The following is a 20,927-nucleotide window of genomic DNA, read 5'->3' as shown; positions in this document are numbered from 1 at the left end:
ACAGACAATAGGAGGAGGGGAAGAAAGAGAGGGAGACCCAGAATCTGAAGCAGGCTCCAGGTTCTGAGTGGTCAGCACAGAGCCTGATGTGGGGCCTGAACTCACGAACTGCAAGATCATGACCTGAGCCAAAGCTAGACACTTAACCAACTGAGCCACCCAGGTGCCCTCATGTTTCAGTATTCTTACCACAATAAAAAAAATGTATATTTTCTTTAGAAACAATTTATATAATATTGGTATTGGTTTTGCAGCACATGCATATACATATATCTACATAAATTAAAACAATACCTGTCAACATCATCGTCTGGTTATTGAAAATATGAAGTTAAATAGAAAAAAATATTGTTACTTATAGACCTTGATGACATGACGGTTTTAAAATCTTAAAAATTATCTCTTAAACACTGAAACCTAAAGATTTAATATTATGTGAAATTAAAAAGCAAAGTTATGAAAGGTTCTGCAAAATGTTATTTTCTAATATAAAGCTGATGTTTTGAGCTTGTCTTAACCAAATGTTATGATCACCATATTATCATTCCAGAGTTTAGAAATAATATCTCTCTTTATGAAGTTAGCTCTCATAATCATAACTGTACTTAGCCCAAGATTATGGTTGTAGAGTTATATTATTTTCCATTATTTTTTAAATCTATATTACATCTATAAAATTCTCAATTTTGTGGAGCTGATATAATTTTTCTTACTTTCCTAATAGTCCAGTGATATAATATGGAATTTTCAGTTGGAATGTACACTAACAATTTCTGCTCACTCCTGCAAGATCAGGCTTACTGAGTATCAGAATGGTGATACCAAGAATGGTCCAGATCCTAGAGCAGTATTCCCAAAATATTGTTGGCCAAGAGAATAGCCATCTGCCTGAAATTCACTTAAAAGCAAATTTTGGAACCGTTGTGGTAAGGATATTAGGCTAAGAAGTTCTGTCTATCACAAAAGCTATTTATCACTGGTGACATTTTTAGGTAATGTGATAATGAACCATTTGAAGATGTGTCCCAGAGCAACTTTTAGAATGTCTTTTATGGTCTCCTTGATGTTTCTTCCTAATAAGTCAATATGAAATTTTTCTCACAAGTTAATTGTGACCCATGACCTGAGCAATTTCAACTGAACTTTCCCTGTGAATTTTTTTTTTATTTTTTTTCAGTAAAGAAAAAAATAGAGGATTCTTTGATCTTCTAGGCTCATTACACATAAGAATTTGTTCTGTGTCAACTCATTTCTTTTTCACTCTCTCTTTTTTTGTCTTAATACCTCTATTTAGATTTGAGTTTTTGTAATGATATAATTGCTTTTGAATCGCTTACAAAAAGATTTAAAAATATTGTGAAAGACAAATTTAGATGAAGTTTAAAGTTATCTTTAATTTTTAATTTTAATTAATATTTCTCAGGGGCTGAGCATGATGATTTAAATCAAAGAAGGATACAACTAGTCATCTGTCTATTATTTTAGTGTCAAAACCCAAATATATTTCCAAATTAATATCTTATGATTAGGATAAATGTCATTATGGAGTGAAAGAGGAGAGGAAAAGAGGGAAATGAGTGTTTACTGTGTATCCATGAAATGTCTTATTTCATTGTGCCAATCTCTATTAATAGTTAGTGGTTTTGAATTTTTGTAGATACAGGAAATGAGAATCTGAGAATTTTTACTATTTGTTCAGGCATTTAGCCAATTACTCTAAAATCTGATTCTTAGTCCCTGAATTTTTCTGCTTATTTTTTTCTTACTTTTATAAATATAATAAATTAGATGCAGTAATGAACAGCATACTGGAAATACCTTCTTTTAGCTGTATGCATTTAAAGGTGGATACATTTAACTTCTCTTTCTTTTCCTTTGAAACCCAGGACAAATTGCTTAACTTCCTTGTCTTTCTTGACTGTAAAATGAGGTTGAGGATGATAGTGATAACACAGCAGTAATATTGGAATAAAATGCTATAACCCATTTAAATCACTTAGCATTAACTCATGATGGTTAGGGCTTTATTAGTGTTAGGTATTAATAGTATTCCTATTGGTTCCATTTATTATTATTATCATTATTATTGCTATTAGAATTAATGTTTAATAAACTGCACAAAAATGATAGAAAGTGTTCTGAAATATAGCTCCAGTGGTTTTGAATCACTTTCTCTCAGCTTTATTATTTCATGCTCTCATAAGCTTCTTCCTCAGTTTATTCAATTGGAAGGTATTTATTAAAAACCAAATTTGTGTCAGCAGTGTGCAACACATTGGAGAAACCAGAAGAAAATTGAGATTCCCTTCCCTCAAAGGTTTTATTCTCCATTGAATGGTAAATAAGAGAAATAATAACCCTTCTGTGAGATAATGTAGTGACAGGATTAATCTCTAAGCAGTACTAGGAGAGATCAAAGCAAAGCTTTTAATTCAGGATGAAGGTTTGGGCAAAATCTCCAATAAGTGACCCAGAATTGAGTCAAAATGTGAGTGAATAAGCCCTGGATGGGACAATAGTGATAAGGGTGATCTAAACAGAGGCACCAGTGTCCTTAAATTCCTCAAAATGAGAAAAATCATTAGAAGTGCTGAGAAGAGCAAGTGAGCATGGCAGAGTATGTATGAAGCAAGTTGGAGGTGAGGCTGGGAGACTCAACCGAAGCCATTTAATGTTCAGAACGTTTATTGAAAAGTGCTCTTGGGATTAGCACTTGTGGAAGAGAAGAGACAGAGCAAGATTTGGTGGTTGAGCTATAGTGCACTCTCAATGAATGTCTCAGCCAACATTACAGGGTCTTCCAGAGTTAAGATAGCCCTTCAAAATGATTGTGAGTTGGGATGCCTGTGTTGCTCAGTCGGTTGGTTGTAGACTTCAGTCAGGTCATGATCTCCCAGTTGGGGTCCTGAGTTCAAGCCTGGTGTCTGTGCTGACAGCTCAGAGCCTGGAACCTGCTTCGAATTCTGTGTCTCCCTCTCTTTCTGCGCCTCCCCTGCTCACAGTTCATCTCTCTCTCTCTCTCTCTCTCTCTCTCTCTCTCTCTCTCTGCCAAAAATAAACAAACATTAAATAAATTAGAAAAAAAGAGACAAAATGACTGTGAGTTTAAGGAGGGGGGCTATGCCTTTATATTCCCCATATTAATTAGTTATTAGATAGATGCAGGCTACCCGGGAGGGACTTGTGATCTTGCACATGATTATTTTCTTAATCTTTATTTATTTTTTAAAACAATATTTTTAACGTTTATTTATTTTTGAGACAGAGAGAGACAGAGCATGAATGGGTGAGGGGCAGAGAGAGAGGGAGACACAGAATCGGAAGCAGGCTCCAGGCTCTGAGCCATCAGCCCAGAGTCCCACGCGGGGCTCGAACTCACCGACCGTGAGATCGTGACCTGAGCTGAAGTGGGATGCTTAACCGACTGAGCCACCCAGGCACCCCTAGTCTTTATTTATTTTTGAGAAAGAGACAGAGTATGAGCAGGGGAGGAGCAGAGAGAGAGGGAGACACAGAATCTGAAGCAGGCTCCAGGCCCTGAGCTGTCAGCACAGAGCTTGACACGGGGCCTGAACTCACGAACCGTGAGATCATGAACTGAGCCCAAGTCGGACGCTCAGCCGACTGAGCCACCCAGGTGCCCCTTTTTAAATTTTTTTTTTAATCTTTGTTTATTTTTGAGAGAGAGACAGAGTATGAGCAGGGGAGGAACAGAGAGAGAGGGAGGCACATGATTGTTTTCTTCAGCAGGGAATGAACAGCTAAGGTGTCTTCTGGCAGATCTCTGAGCATCTGGCTAAACAAGTCTTTCATTCCTGAAGGAAGATCTAGATGGAGTACCACAGCATGTCTGCAGTCATCCCAAGGCGTTACTGTCAGGCACTGAAAGTGCTTAATCAGTGCAGTGATAGTATTTGAATCTTATACTTTCTTCTGTTATGTTCTGAGTTAATGGGTGAGGGCAATACTTGGTTCTTGCAGGGAAAGTTCAGGCTGCATTTTTGGTTACACATTCTTCACTACATGTAAATCTGACTACCTGTAACTACCCATACTACTAAAGTAAACTACTGATATTACTGGTTACCTGTAAATATCTATACTACCAAAAAAAAAGTCTATACCACCATTTTAATTTCTTGCCTCTGTTTCCACAATTGCCCCTGTACTATTTTTCTTACTTGTACTTTTGCCTCTCTCAAATCCCTTCTCCATTTGGCAGCCAGATTAGAGCTGTTCCACCATAAATGAAATAGTGCAGTGCTTTTTCCTAACAGCTTCCTCGTCTACTTAGCGTGAACTGCAAAATCAGAGTACTGCTCCTTATTTGGTGAAATTGAGCCAATTTATATATTTTCTAAAAGAGATATGTACATTTAATAGAAGATTCAGGGAATTTCCTAAAAATGACTTGGATAGGTTAGTCAATTGGCCCCAGTTCTTTTTAGGGTTAGCCTGTGGAACAATGTTTCAAAAGCTATATTAAAACAATATCTAGGGGCGCCTGGGTGGCGCAGTCGGTTGAGCGCCGACTTCAGCCAGGTCACGATCTCGCGGTCCGTGAGTTCGAGCCCCGCGTCGGGCTCTGGGCTGATGGCTCGGAGCCTGGAGCCTGTTTCCGATTCTGTTTCTCCCTCTCTCTCTGCCCCTCCCCCTTTCATGCTCTGTCTCTCTCTGTCCCAAAAATAAAAAAAAATAAAAAAAAATAAAAAAACAAACAATATCTAGAAGTTTAACATGCTTAATGCTATATTTGTTCATTTTATGTAAAAATGAAGGGGGCATAGTCTATCAATATATATATGATTAGCATATCAATAAGATACATTTTATAGATTTTCCAGTATCTTAAAAAATATAAAACAAGTTCATAGTCACATAATATATCACAATTTGCAATTGAGAAAAAATGTATTCCCAATAATGTAAGTTATATTTAGATTTTCTAAATGAACTGAAATTTTTATACATTATTAGTACTTAATATCTTTCTGAAACTGTGTTCAAGGCTCCTTATGAATAAACTCATTTTCCTTACAGCAAACCTAGGAGTTAAGTACTAACTTTATTCAGAATTCAGATTTCCCAGCTAATAAATGACAAAGACAGGATTGAAATCCTATCTGTGATTGCCAAGCTCAGGCCCTGGCTCTCTATGTAAGTAATGGGACATTACAGCTCATATTTCAGAAGTGCAAAGTTCATTGTACTGAACTTCTGCTAAACACTGCTCTTATTTCAATTTTTGCTTCAAAGAGAAATTTCAGAAATAGTTCCTCTAGTTTCTGTATTTTCTTTGTGTAACATTTTAGATTTTTTATAACTTAAACTTTATGGAATTGTTAAAACAGGAATATAAGTGTCAGTTTTACAACATTGAACTGTAAGAAAGAATTAGATGCTATTTTGTGTTATTGCTTCACTTATTTGTATTGAGGACACAGGTTTGACTATGTCTAGTGATGTGAGATTATGGAATGTTGTTATTATCTATGAATATCGTCAAGAATTTCCATTGAAATTACTTTTTTTAAAAAAATGAACATTTTCAGGGTAGTATTGGTTTCTGTCAAATAATATTTTTAGGAAATTTTTGAATGTAATTAAATTCAAAATTAGTCATCTTTAAGAATGTCATCTTGTATTTTATAATTGAATAATAAATAACACTTGTTTCAGTTCAAATTTATGATACAGTAATTTTTATGAAGATTTCTTTTAGGCAATAAAACTACTATTACATACTCCCAGTGTTATTTTTTGGAAACTGATGAAATCCAAATATTATTTCTGTTTAAAATACATAAGATTAGAAGAAAAATAAGATGTTTGTTCAACAACTTGACTTAAAAAATATATTCACCTTTTATTCTTTTTAATGAATCCAACAACTAGATGATGAACGTGGCTTGCCTCCTTTTTGAATTAAAGAAATTAAAATTCAGAGTGATTTAATCTTAGAAATGAGAGGGATTAAAAACTTAACTGTGAAATTTAACCAACTTAATTTAAACAATGCAGTTAATACATCTGAAGGTCAAGGATTGATTCCTTTTAAAGAGTCAACCTTTGGAATTAGTTAAATATATATTTGAGCCCTGTTCCTGCTGTTTACTAGCTGTGTGATCCCGGGCAATTATTTAAATTTCCTGAACCTCAACTTCACTATCTATAAAATGAGGATAACATCTAGAATGACAATTTTTATGAAGGGTAGAGATAACATATATCTTTCTTAGAACAGTACTTGATGTACAGTTGGTATATTTTGATAACAAGGTCATGTCATATAACTCCTAACTGAGTAAAAGGTGGGTAAAAACTGAAGGATTTAGAAATGGGCCCAAAGATATTTCTACTAATTTTTTTTCAATTTTTTTAAATGTTTGTTTTTGAGAGAGAGAGAGAGACAGACGGACAGAGCATGAGCAGGGGAGGGGCAGAGAGAGAGGAAGACACAGAAATCTGAAGCAGGCTCCAGGCTCTGAGCTGTCAGCACAGAGCCCGACTCAGGCCTCAACCCCATGAGCTATGAGATCATGACCTGAGCCTAAGTTGAACGCCCACCCTACTGAGTCACCCAGGCACCCCTCTACTAAATATTTTTGAAGACATTTAATTCCAAAACTAATTTCTTCTTTTACAATAGCCATTGGTGTAGATTTAGACAAGTATGTTTGAATTAATCAAAATATAGTACTAATCACAGAAATTATGGACCATAACTATCTAGTAATATAGTAAAAGAACTTCTCATCTGAGGATATCATGAGAAGTTCTTTAACATCTTTATATAAGTCCTACTTTTATTTCAGTTATGTCAGTGTCTCTCTAGGAAAATTCTTCAATATAATTTAGCTGAGGTTCCTATACTTGCAAGTATATTATACATGTAAACATACATGATGATTATTATCTCATGCCTCCACGAGAAAGGACACTAAGACGTATTTCCGCTTCTGAAAGTGAATTGTTCTCCCACAAGTCTCCCTTTAGTGTAGCATATCCCATGTCACTGTCATTGATAGGCTACATTTTAGTCAGAGTGACAGTGAAAACTTAAAGACACAAACAAAAACTTCCTTTTATCATAGAGAAAAGTAAGATCAGAATTAAAATTTCAGCAAATTACTTACTTTTCCTCAACTTTCAAGCCTGAGTTTTCCACTTCTAGTTTTTCCTATATTTAGATTACAGTTCAGCAACAATTTCCCTGTCATATTCACTGTCATACAGAAAATTAAAATTGCTCCTACCTTCTTAAGGCATTCAAATCCTTAGTGACAGCCTCTTGTGTGAGTTATCCTGGCAGTCAGTTTCCTAACACCTCTTTTTTCGTTTCTTCAGCAGACTGAGTGCTGCTGAAAAAGAACATTTTCTTCTAAATTTTTAAATGTTTTCCTATTAACTATTCTTTACTTCCTAGATATAGTGTCCCAAAAAGATACCCATAACATTAAAACATCTGAATATACTATATATTTATAAAAGAAAAATTATGAAGTTGGATTCTGAAAAATATAATGTTTCAGTACTTTAATGATTTCCCTGAAGCCTGCAATACCATTTTTAGAATTGGTGTTTCTTTCAAATTTGTCAGCTATTAAAGTGTAGGACTTCTTAGTTTATTAGTAATACAAATGTTATGACTGAATTAAAAAAGCTTCCCTAATCACTGAAAGGTCTTTGAAAGCTTCAAAGTAATTATATCTTGTAATTATCAGAAAGTAAAGTTCCCCAATCATTCTAACAGTCAGGCATTTACTAGTTCTGAGCCTGGAGCTATGTGTGGATAAGATTAGCTGCTAATTATAGGGAGGGGAAATAATTAAGGTGAAATAAATTTTTCTTTTCAACTTGCACGATATTTTTAATAAGGATGTTTTCTACCCTTATGAAAGCATTTCTAGAAGTCTAGAGGGTGAAATGTGATTGCACTTCAGGAAGTAATGACAAGGAAGGTAAAGGACAGTGTTTAAATGTTAAAAGACAAACATGCTGAATAGTTATGTTCTAATGAGTAGTTTTAGTTTTATTACGCCAACTTCTCTAGTGAGTGGATTGAATTAAGATGCACAGGCTGACAAATAAATGCTAGTATTTTATGATTTAATAATTATTGCCATGGTGTCTGAAAGACTGACTTAGGTGATCTACTTTGTTTTAAATCATGTACTTTTAAATTACTTTCGAAGGAAATCAGTGATCTAGACCATTTTCCCTAAAATATCTTCTACTGAACACCGATTCTAATAAAAAGAAATATTTCACGTAATACAAAAATCACATGTATTTTGAAAATTCTTGGTTAAGTGAAATTATGTTTATTAATGGAAAGATTTATCATGTCTTGTTTTTGTACCTTAACTCTTCATTTGCAAGTTATGTAACAGAAATTTCCCAAACATACCAAGCAAGTGATCTAGAGTTCTCTGGAGCACATTTTAAAATATACAGATCTAGATTTTATGCACTTACATGCTTGAGAGATCAAGTAATCAAACTAATAATCCATGTGATAGTAGTTTCCTCAATTTCCACCTATACTTTGTGATGGCATTTAAAAATTCTAGGTTATGTTTTTTTTATAACAACCTTTCTCAAATATTTCATCTTTTAACTACTTTTATACATTACCAAAGTGTTTAAAAATAGATGTTATCACTAATCTTATCTAATATTAAAATTAATATTTTTATATATAATAATTATATCACATAAATACATTAGTATTTTATATACTTTAATAAAGTTATTAATTCAGGTTGATTTCTAAAGACTATGAGGTGTGGTCAGATTCCACCATCAGTTTCTTCTCTGTGTCTCACTGCTAAATTGTGTCTCACTGCTAAATGTCTCTACAAGTCATTGAAAATGGCATCCAGGATTAGAGATATTGTGTCAGATATTTAGACATATTCAAATTTTTTTTTCAACGTTTTTTATTTATTTTTGGGACAGAGAGAGACAGAGCATGAACGGGGGAGGGGCAGAGAGAGAGGGAGACACAGAATCAGAAACAGGCTCCAGGCTCCGAGCCATCAGCCCAGAGCCTGACGCGGGGCTCGAACTCACAGACCGCGAGAACGTGACCTGGCTGAAGTCGGACGCTTAACCGACTGCGCCACCCATGCGCCCCTATTTAGACATATTCAAATAAAACTTGTGATAAAAAATTATGTTTTATTTTTTAAGATGATTATTTGTTTCCAACAGACTCAAAAGTGATGAATTTTATACAAAAGGTAGAATTTAAAATTTTTAACTTCGCAGACAAAAGTATTGTTTCCAATCCACTGCTTTTGCTCAGGCTTCTACAGAGTATTTCTTCATGATCTGCTGCAGAATTAGGAGTGATTGTAAAATATACTCAATAATCTATCAGTGTCTTTTCACCAATAAGGGAAGATATGTTGAAAAAGAAGAAAATGTCTGGCTATCAACCTATTTAGAACTCAATTCCATCTTTTGAAGATATTATCTTGCTGTCTTATCAACATTAAGAAACTGTGATCTTTCAGGCCTGAGAGTTCAGGCAAATGAGGATATATGAAAGTGTCATTGAGATTTGCCACCCAAGTACCACTTAAACTCATAGAAATGGGCTTTAGTGGCATTACTTATGTCATGAAGAGATTGTTCTATCTCATTCTTCAATTTCAAATCTCATGGAATTTCTAAGAAAATTACTGGCAGAAAGTAGTTAGTAGCAAAAACATATACGCATAGACCACATTTTTTTCAGAATGCTGAAAAAGTGTATCCTCAGTGACCAAGAATTAAATCCATTTACAGCATTCATTGTTTTTTCTAAGACTGATGAAGAAAGAGGATGCACAGTGATTTATTTTTCTCTGAGAATAAGACTAGGTATTATTGGAATGCACATAAAATTTTATTTCATCATATTCAAATGGCTTTCCTTGTTGCACACACAAGCCAAAGCATCATCAGGACTGATACTAGTGCATTTTCTAGTTTATATTATGACCTACAGCATAATCGTTAACTAAATAAAAACATAAATTTTGCTGTTACATAAATTATTAGTGCAAGATAAGAAATTGTCTTGCTCTTCTCCCACATAAATGTGTATAGTGCATGCAGTAAGCATTGATTCAATGAGGTACATTAACCACTTTTCTTAAAATGTATAGCAAGGGATATCAATATGTATGATCATAATGGCTCTAATGTTTTATGGACCAGTGATACACAACGTAGAATGGACTTTTCAGGTGGAAGTGTAGGTAAAATACATTCTTTAAAATTGTGATTTCCTGTTTTTACTGTGAAGTTTCCATTAATATTGAAAGAAGAATTTATATTTTTGTTCTCTTCTCTATCTTGATTTACAAACATTATCTATTTCGTAGTTTAAAACATTACCTTGAAGTTGTTATATTAAGGACTCCATCGGTTGCCCTGAAAAATCAGTGTTATTTTTGGAAAATAAAATGAAAGCTTTTATGGTTTCATGCTACTGTGTGTCAGTATCATCTAGGATTGGAGGGGTTTTTTTTGTTTGTTTGTTTGTTTTGTTGTTGTATTTTTTTCATTTTGAAATGCTGTGACATCATTCTAAATTATATTTTGTGTTACTACGTAATTTATAAGTACTTTTTCAGTTCATGGATCACTTTTCAGACATTCATACACTTTTGCAAATTGAATCTCTCCAGTGGCAGAATAATTGTGCCAGTTATCCCCTACCCCCACCGCAGATCCATTACAGGCCTTTGCCTGTCCTGCTTTTTGCCTGTTTGGAATAAACCACCTTAGCTCTCTGTTGTGAGGAGGATACTGGTTGGGTTTAGCCGCTGGAAGGCAGCACACAGAGATGAAGGAGTAGGGAGAGAAAGAAATCAGTATACTTATTTCTGCTTTCCTTGCAGAATCTGGGTTCCTCCATCCCTCAGGAGGTCCTCCCGGATGGACACTTTCCGATTTTCACATGGCCTCAGTAGCATGATTTCTATGCTCTTCAACCTACTTCTTGACATTGCCAGTACTTGAGTGTCTTATCTTCCTTTATTTGTTCTTTTAGGATGCCCAACTTATAAAAATAAGTTGCAAATAAATATTGTATGCTAATACTCATACTTGGCATCCAGAGAATTGGTGTTCTGGAGAAATTAGGCATTTTTGGCAAGGTCCTAGGTACTTTGCTCACCCCACATTGCTTTGTACATTCATTCTCTCTCTGCCTCTCTCTTTTTCTCTCTCTCACCGTCTTTCGCTCTGCCTCTTCCAGCCCAACTGATTTCCTCTGTCCCACATGTACTATTCATTATCTTTCTTTCCTTGAAAATCAGGTCAGAGCTTCAGCAACCCAGTGATGTCCACCCCATATAAGTTGTTTCTGCTAAATGGTTGCATTACCTTGCTCTTTGTCCCTCAGTAGACAGCAAGCTCTTTGAGGACCACCCAGGAGGGAACTCACTTATTGAGGTTTAATTCCTAGAACTCTATCTTGTGCAGGTTAGGGCTCGTTGTCTGAAGATGGGGAGGGCAAAGAAGATGCAAATGGCTGTAGGCCCTTATACCTTTGATACACACTGCAGGGCTTAGCATGGTGGCAATCACCAGATATTCCTTGATGAGGAGACAGCTTTCTTTGGTTGGGAAAAACTTGGAAACACACATGTATCAGCTCGTTATCAACGTGTGGAAGGAGCTGTGGGGCCAAGGAGGACCCTGAGTTAGATGAGGAGGGAGGCCACTGGCTACATTCTCTCTTGTTTGCGTACCCTGAGTAATGTGGAAGATTGGAACGGCGTGGACAACACTCACATCTAAAGATGTTCAGCCTATCTACAGGGAGTCATGGAACAGAGGAGTATGTACCAACTGAATGTGGGATTTCATGCCTCTTCCCATCCCAAACGTAATGAGGATTCAAAGACCTACACTTCTGACTTCTCTGTTCTATCAGCAAGTTCACTCCAGCATGCTGTGCTCTCAGACAGAATGGACTATGACTTCTAATTATTGAACTTGCCTTGATGGCCATTAGTATATCTTCCTTTGTAAAACTTCTGTTCAAGTTTTTTGCTCATTTTAAAATGGGTTGTTCATCTCTTTACTGTTGATTTATAAGTACTTTGTATATTCTGGGTTCAAGTTCATTGTCAGATATTTGTGCTACAAATATTTTTTCCCATCCCTTACAGGATCATCTGTTTTTCCTAGAAGTATTTGTTGAGCAGGAATTTTTAATTTTTATAATGTCTAAGTTATCAGTTTTGTTCTTGATGATTAGTGATTATTGGGATCTGCCCAAGAAATCTTTGCCTACCACAATTTCATAAAGACAGAGTCCTATATTTTATTCCAGAAGCTTCTGGTTCTGGATATTATATCTAGGTCTATACTTCAGCAAAAATTTTAATTTTTATTTGTAGAGTGAGGTGGAAGGTGAGGTTCTGTTTTTTCAATATGGGTATCTGCTTTTTCAGCAATCATTTGTTAAGAAAACTTCCCTTTCTCCATTGAACTGACTTGGAACCTTGGTTAAATATCATTCAACCATATATCGGTGGGTCTGTTTCTGGAGTCATTAACCTTTAAATTTTGAGCAGCACACTCACCTGGAAGGTGGGCCTTTCAAGACTTCCTCACTGTCAATCTTTATTTATTTTATTTATCATTTATTTTATTTCTATTCCGGTATTCTTAGTGTAATCTTAATCTCCTTCACTTATTTCATCGATCTCCCACTCTCCTCCCCTCTAGTAACCATCAGTTTGTTCTCTATAGTTAAGAGTCTGTTTTTTGGTTTGTCTCTTTTTTCTTTGTTGATTTGTTTTGTTTCTTAAAATCCACATCTGAGTGAAATCATATGGTATTTGTCCTTCTCTGATTGACTTACTTCACTTAGCATAACACTCTCTAGATCTATCCATGTTGTTGCAAATGCCAAGATTTCATTATTTTCAATGGCTGAGTAATATTGCATAGTGTGTGTGTCTATGTGTGTGTAATATCACATTTTCTTTTTCCATTCGTCTATTGATGGACACTTGGGGTGTATTCTTTATATTCTTTGACTAAATACCCAATAGCGGAATTGTTGGATCAGATGAGGAACCTTCTGTCAGTGTGAGGTGATATCTCATTGTAGTTTTGGTTTGCATTTCCCTGATGATGAGTAATGTTGAGCATCTTAACATGTGTCTTTTGGCCATCTGTATGTATTCTCTGGAAAAATGTCTGTTCATGTCTTCTGCCCATTTTTTAATTGTATCATTTGGAGTTTTTTTGGTGTTGAGTGGTATATGTTGTTTATATATTTTGGATACTAGCCCTTTATCAGATATGTCATTTGCAAATATCTTCTCCCATTTGTAGGTTGTCTTTTAATTTTACTGATTGTTTATTTTGTTGTGTAGAAGCTTTTTATTTTGATGTAGTCCCAATAGTTTATTTTTGTCTTTGTTTCCTTTGCTCCAGAAGACATATCTAGAAAAATGATCCTACAGCTAATGTCAAAAAAGTTAAAGCATGTGCTGTCTTCTAGGATTTTTATGGTTTCAGGTTTCACATTTAGGTCCTTAATCCAGTTTGAGTTGATTTTTGTGTATGGTTTAAGAAAGTGGTCCAATTTTTTTTTTATTTTGCATGTAGCTGTCCAGCTTTCCTAATACCATTTGTTGAAGAGACTTTTACTTTGTTTCTTTTTTTTCTTTTTCTTTTTCTCTTTCTTTCTTTCTTTCTTTCTTTCTTTCTTTCTTTCTTTCTTTCTTTCTTTCTTTTTTTTCTAAATTAGGCTTCGTGCCCAGTGTGAAGCCCACTGAGGGGCCTGAACCCATGACCCCAAGACCAAGACCCAAGATGGGATTAAGAGTCAGAAGCTCAACTGACTGAACCACCCAGGTGCCCGAAACTGTTTTTCCCATTGGATATTCTTGCCTGCTTTGTCGAAGATTAACTAATTATAATTGTGGGCTTATTTCTGGCTTTTCTGTTCTGTTTCATTGATCTATGTGTCTATTATTGTGCCATTACCATACTCCTTCGATTACAATTGCTTTGTAGTATATCTTAGAATCTGGAATTGTGATACCTTCAGGTTTTTTTTGTTTTTGTTTTCCAAGATTGCTTTGGCTATTAGGGGTCTTTTGTGGTTCCATAGAAACTTTTGGATCATTTGTTCTAGTTCTGTGAAAAATGCTGATGGTATTTTGATAAGGATTGCTTTAAATCTATAGATTGCTTTGGATAGTATGGACATTTTATCAATATTTGTTCTCTCATTCCATGAACATGAAATATCTTTCCATTTGTTTGTGTCACATTCATTTTCTTTTATCATTGTTTTATAGTTTGAGTATAAGTCTTTCACCTTCTTGACTAAGTTTATTCCTAAGTTTATTATTTTTGGTGCAATTTTAAGTGGGTCTGTTTTCTTAATTTCTCTTTCTGCTACTTTGTAAGTAGTGAATAGAAATGAAATGGATTTCTATATATTGATTTTGTATCCTGTGACCTTACTGAATTCATTTATCCATTTTAGTAGTTTTGGTGGAGACTTTAGGATTTTCTATATATAGTATGATGTCATCTGCACATAGTGAAAGTCTTACTTCTTTCTTCCTTACTAATTTCAATGCCTTTTATTTTTGTGTGTGTGTCTGATTGCTGAAACTAAGACTTCCAGTACTATGTTGAATAAAAGTGGTGAGAGTAAACATCCTTTTCTTGCTCCTGACCTTAGGGAAAGGCTCTCAGTTTTTCCCCATTGAGTATGATGATGCTATGGGTTTTTCATTTTTGGCCTTTATTATATTTATGTATGTTCTCTCTAAACCTACTTTGTTGAGGTTTTTTTTTTTTATCATGAATGGGTATTATACATTGTCAAGTGCTTTTTCTATATCTACTGATATGATCACATGGTTTTTATCTTTTCTTTAAAAAAATTTTTTTTAATGTTTATTTTTGAGAGAGAGAGACAGAGACAGAGAGACAGAGAAAGAGACAGAGAGACAGAGTGTGAGCCAGGGAGGGACAGAGAGAGAGGGAGACACAGAATCTGAAGCAGGCTCCAGGCTCTGAGCTGTCAGCACAGAGCCCGATGTGGGGCTCGAACCCATGAACTGTGAGATCATAACCTGAGCTGAAGTTGGACGCTTAACCGACTGAGCCACCCAGGCGCCCCTATCCTTTCTTTTATTGATGTGATGATATATCATGTTGATTGATTTGCAAATATTAAAAGACCCTTGCATCCCGGGAATAAATCCCACTTGATCATGATGAATGATTTATTTTTAATGTATTGTTGTATTCAGTTTGCTAATCTTTTGTTGAGGATTTTTGCATCTATGTTCATCAGAGATATTGGCATGTAGCTTTCTTTTTTGGTGGTGTCTTTATCTGGTTTTGATTTTGGGTGATACTGGCCTCATAGAATGAATTTGGAAGTTTTCCTTCTATTTTTTTTGGAATATTTGAGGAGAATAGGTATAAGTCTTCTTTAAATGTTTGGCAGATTTCACATGTGAAGCCATCTGGTCCTGGACTTTTGTTTGTTGGGAGTTTTTTGAACTGCTTCAGTTTCAGTGCTGGTGACTAGTGTGTTCAAATTTTCCATTTCTTTCTGATACAGTTTTGGAAGGTTATATGTTTCTAGGAATTTATCCATTTCTTCTAGTTGCCCAATTTGTTGGCAGATAATTTTTTCATAGTATTCTTTTATCATCTTTGTTTTTCTGTGGTGTCAGTTGTTATTTCTCTTTAATTTATGATTTTGATTATTTGAATCCAATTTTTTTTGATAGTCTGGTTTATCAATTTTGTAGATCTTTTCAAAGAACCATCTCCTGATTTTATTGATTTGTTCCATGAGTTTTTCTTTGTTTTAGTTTCTATTTCTATTTCTATTTTATTTCTATTCTACTTTTTATTATTTCTCTCCTTCTACTATTTTGGGGTTTTATTGTTCTTCTTTTTTAGCTCCTTTAGATATAAGGTGTATTTGTTTATTTGTGATTATCCTTGCTTTTTGAGGTAGACCTGTATTGCTATGCACTTGCCTCTTAAAACAGTTGTTACTACATCCCAAAGATTTTTGACTATTGTGTCTTAATTTTCATTTAGGTCCATGTGTTTTCTTTATTTTCGCTTTAATATCTTGGTTGAACCAGTCATTGTTTAGTAGCACTTAAATAACTTTCATGTATTTCATGTATTGCATTCCTTCCAGATTTTTTCTTGTGATTGATTTCTAGTTTCATAGTATTTAGGTTGGAAAAGATGCATAGTATGATTTGTCTTTTTGAATTTTTTTTGTTTTTATTTAAAAAAATTTTAACGTTTATTTATTTTTGAGAGACGCAGAATGTGAGTTGAGGAGGCACAGAGAGAGGAGACACAGAATCCAAAGCAAGCTCCAGGCTCTGAGCTGTCAACACGGCCATATGCAGGGCTTGAACCCACAAACCACTAGATCATGACCTGAGCTCAAGTCAGATTCTTTTTTTTTTTTTTTTAATGTTTATTTATTTATTTTGGAGAGACAGAGACAGAGCACAAGCAGGGGGAGGAGCAGAAAGAGAGGGAGACAGAACCGAAACAGGCTCCAGGCTCTGAGCTTTCAGCACAGAGCCCGATGCTGGGCTGGAACTCACGAACTGTGAGATCATGACCTGAGCTGAAGCCGGACACTCAACCAACTGAGCCACCCAGGCATCCCAGTCAGATTCTTAACTGGCTGAGCCACCAAGGCACCCACTGAATTTGTTGATACTTGTTTTGTGGCTATCATGTTATCTATTTTGGAAAATGTTCCATGTGCACTTGAAAAGAATGTATTCTGCTCATTTTGGGTGGAATGTTCTGAACAAATGTGTTAACTACGAAGCTAGTACACAAAATTCACTTACTTTCCCATATGCCACAATGAACAAATGTGATTTGAAGTGAAAGCCACACTATTATTTGCATTAGCACCCAAATAAATGAAATATTTAGACATAAACCTAATAAAATAATATCTATATGAGGAAAACTGTAAAACTCTGATGAACAAAATGAAAAAACTAAATAAACAAATATTCCTTGATGATGCATAGGACTCAACATTGTCAAGATGTTAATTTTTTTCAACATGATCTATGGAATCAATGCAATCCCAGTAAAAATTCCAACAATTTATTTTGCAGATATGAGAAACATACTAAAATTTATATGGAAAGACAAAAAACCCAGAAGAGCTAGTATAATATTGAAGGAGAACAAGTTGGAAGAATGACACTACTTGACTTTAAGACTTACTTTAAATCTGAAGTAATCAAGATATTGTGATATTGGTGAAAGAATAGACAAATTAATCAGTGGAGCAGAATGGAATACCCGAGGGGCCAGTGGGTATATGGGAACTCTCTGTACTTCCTATTCAATTTTGCTACGAATCTAAAACTGCTCTAAAAAGTAAAGTCAATTTTAAAACAATTCAAAGTATAAAAACATATGGAATTATTCCCTGTGTGCCATTTTTTAAAACCAGCTTATATATCTTAACAATGAAATTATGTACTGACAAATAAATATAAATTTAGTAATTATTTTTATAAAAATAATATTTACCTTATTGTTCAATGTAATTCTTCCTTTTAAATAAACCAACATGGGGTTACATGTAAATGGCATATCCACTGTTATCTGTTGCTTTGCAATGAGAGTGCCTGCCATTTACATATTGTAGTGGATGAATTGTATCTCTAAAAAAAGTATGTCTAAATTCTAACACTGTGTATGCATGTAACTGTGGTAGGATGATCCATGCTCCTACAGCCTTATTCATCTTTGAAAGCTGAAAGAGTAGGTCTTAGGAACTACTGTTCACATTCCACAGGTTCTCGAAAGTTATCATTTAAGTTTGTTCATCTTTCTGTTCAGTTTCAACCAAAGATTCCTTAAAAGCACACTTCTCAACATTACAGCTTCATATTCCAAAGTCCTAGAGAAGGAACTTGTGGACATATTGTTCTCTCAAGTAAGAATCTTTGGGGTTGTGACAACAAGATATCATCGATATGAAAAGGATTTTATCCCTGAAGTTAGTAATTTTCTAGTCTTAATTCATCCAAATTCATTATAAAATTTATAAATAATAATGTGGCAGATTTTTGCCTCAAGAAGTCTTTCAGTCTACTTCTGTTGATATATATGAATACTCTCTAAAAGGCTGATCTTACATGTTATTAAAATTTCTGGGAGTTCTTGAGATAAAAGATAAAATTGATATTAAAAGCAATCTTTGCAAAAAGATCTGATTATGTCTTTTACATATATGCTCTGAGAGATTGAGGAATCTCTTCAGAACACCTGATCTGAAAATTAAACCAATGTCTTTTCTTTCTTTTTTATTATGGTTATTTATTTTGAGAGAGAGGGAGAGAGAGAGCATGTGGGGGGAGGGTCAGAAAGAGAGGTAGAGAGAAAGAGATCCCAAGCAAGCTTCATGCTGTCAGTACAAAACCCAATAAGGGTCAGTCTCACAAGCTATGAGATCATTACCTGAGCCAAAATCAAGAGTCAGATACTTAACCAACTGAGCCATATAAGCATCCCAATCTTCTGTTTTTCTTAACTGGAATTATTCCTAGAATATGGACTACAAAAGTAATCCCCAGAATCCCTTCATATATGGCTATAGTTTATATCACACTTCAAACGAATTGCTCATTGATGGATTTTGAATTGTCATTATCATTTACTAGTTGCTAGCATTTACTTTAAGCATCATGTTTTGTTGTCTTCTTTTATAAAGACTTTTTGTCTATTTCAAAATCTTTCACACAAAAATCTTTTCTCTCTGTAATCTGCTTTTTTGTGTTTCTCTTAGTTGCCTTTTGGATGCTTTCCTTTATTTCTTAGGATAGAGAATTTCTTGGTAATTAGTTTTCATTATTTCTTTAAATGGCCCTCTGTGGGATTTTTCTTTCTCCTTTTATTGCTTTAGTTTGTTTGTTTTTTAATAAGGTAGACTACTTTCTCTTACTTAGAATTTTCTTGACCTCTTCTAAAAAAATAACAATAAAAACTAAAAGCAGGGGAATAAAAGCAGATTTAGAATAAACTGTGTGTGTGTGTGTGTGTGTGTGTGTGTGTGTGTGTCCACACATACATGTATATGATGCATAATACTGTGGTTTTTTTTTCAAGATAGGCAATTAGTATTTTATTTGGTAGATTTTCTTTTCGCATTAATTTGAAATAATAGTAATGCATACTAATATAGAACAAAATGAATACAAATATAAGAAAAAAGAGAAAATAAAATTAAATTCTATCTTTCAAGTATTACTCCTAGTTGAATTGCTTTCTTTCCTGGAAGATTAAAGGTTTGAAATAAAGCTGTTGTTGGACACTAGATAGACTTCCTACAGCTTTGTATCTATGATAGCTTAGTCTCAGGAAAAGAAGCGAGACATCTGCAGAACTTCTCATAGGGCAAGTTACCCTTTGTGCTTACTGAATGGAAGATAGGGCGAGAAAAAGAAACCACTTTTTGTGAGCTGCTCAGTATCAGAGAAAAAATGTTAAAAATGTGCGCATACGTGTGTGCTTGTGTACATGCAGGTGTTTTTTGTACACTCTGTGAAGACAGATGAGCACTATTTTGCAGTATTTCTATGGGGCAGAATTAGAATCAGTATGTAGATTTAAAATTTGGATTAGTTACAATAAATTATTTTTTTAAATATTAACTTGGGGTTGAATGACCCACGCTTGCTTAAAACTGGATCTGAATAGCCATTTCTCTGCCATAAAATACAAGGAAAACTTAAAATTTGTGGCTTCCAGCATATTCAAACTCAGAAAATTATAAAAGTAAGTAAAAATGATTTAGGTAATAATAAGTGAGAAACAAAATTACTTTGGAGCAAACTTTATTTATCAGAAACAGGTAAAAGCATTGTTTCCCACTATAATTTTTGCCTCAGCAAACTTACTGCTGCCTTTATTATTGTTTTTTTTTCAGTATTATAATTATTTGGCAAATATAAGATATGATTATAGCATGTTTACTATGATCTTTGCATTTAATGATACAAAATTATATAATATGAAATTATGAGAAGAATTAACATGATAACTTGTTGATACCTATGCTATATAAGGAATTAGTAAACTGACAATAAAATAACTGCTGGTTAGGTTAGAGCTGAGGTAAAAAGATGTGGAAATAATGTGTTTCAACAAGATAAAACTTATTCACAATTTGGTTAGTGTCAGTGAATACATAATACCTTCATGGAATTTTGAAAATTAAACCCAAATACTTAATTATAGGTCTGTAGGTTAAAAATATCTACATTAATATATAATGTGAAACTTATAATGAAATATTTGACAAACATCCATAGCATACAATAATATTATTATATGTATAATTTTTATAATTTAGAAGTAAAAAGGGCATCAAAACTTATTTTGACACTTTTTTTAATGTTTTTCTTTAAGTTTATTTATTTATTTATTTATTTATTGAGTTTTGAGAGATACAGAGACAGAGCAAGATGGGGAGGGAGACAGAACGAATCCCCAGCAGGACCCACACTGCCAGGAAGTACAGAGGCCCATGCAAGGCTCGAACTCAAGAACCATGAGATCATGACCTGAGCTGAAATCAAGAGTTGGAGGCTTAACTGGCTGAGCCACCCAGGTCCCCCTGGACACAATTTTTGATATCAGATTCTTAATATTTCCATTTTAAAGATAAGGGAAAATAAAACAAATTGAGAATTTTTTTCCAAAAGAATGTACTTATTCTGGGATAACAAATCTTTCCCTTCTACTAAAAAGTGTCATTGCTCTATTTAATAGAGAACTTTTAGATGCCATGGAGATACAAAATAAACTAGGAGATGGTTCCTGGCTTTAAGGGGCCTGTAATATAACTTGGAAAACACACATGT

This window comes from Panthera leo, chromosome B2 (assembly GCF_018350215.1).
Source record: "Panthera leo isolate Ple1 chromosome B2, P.leo_Ple1_pat1.1, whole genome shotgun sequence".
NCBI lineage: Eukaryota > Metazoa > Chordata > Mammalia > Carnivora > Felidae > Panthera > Panthera leo.
The sequence above is the reverse complement of the archived record's forward strand: the minus strand, read 5'-3'. Positions refer to the sequence as shown.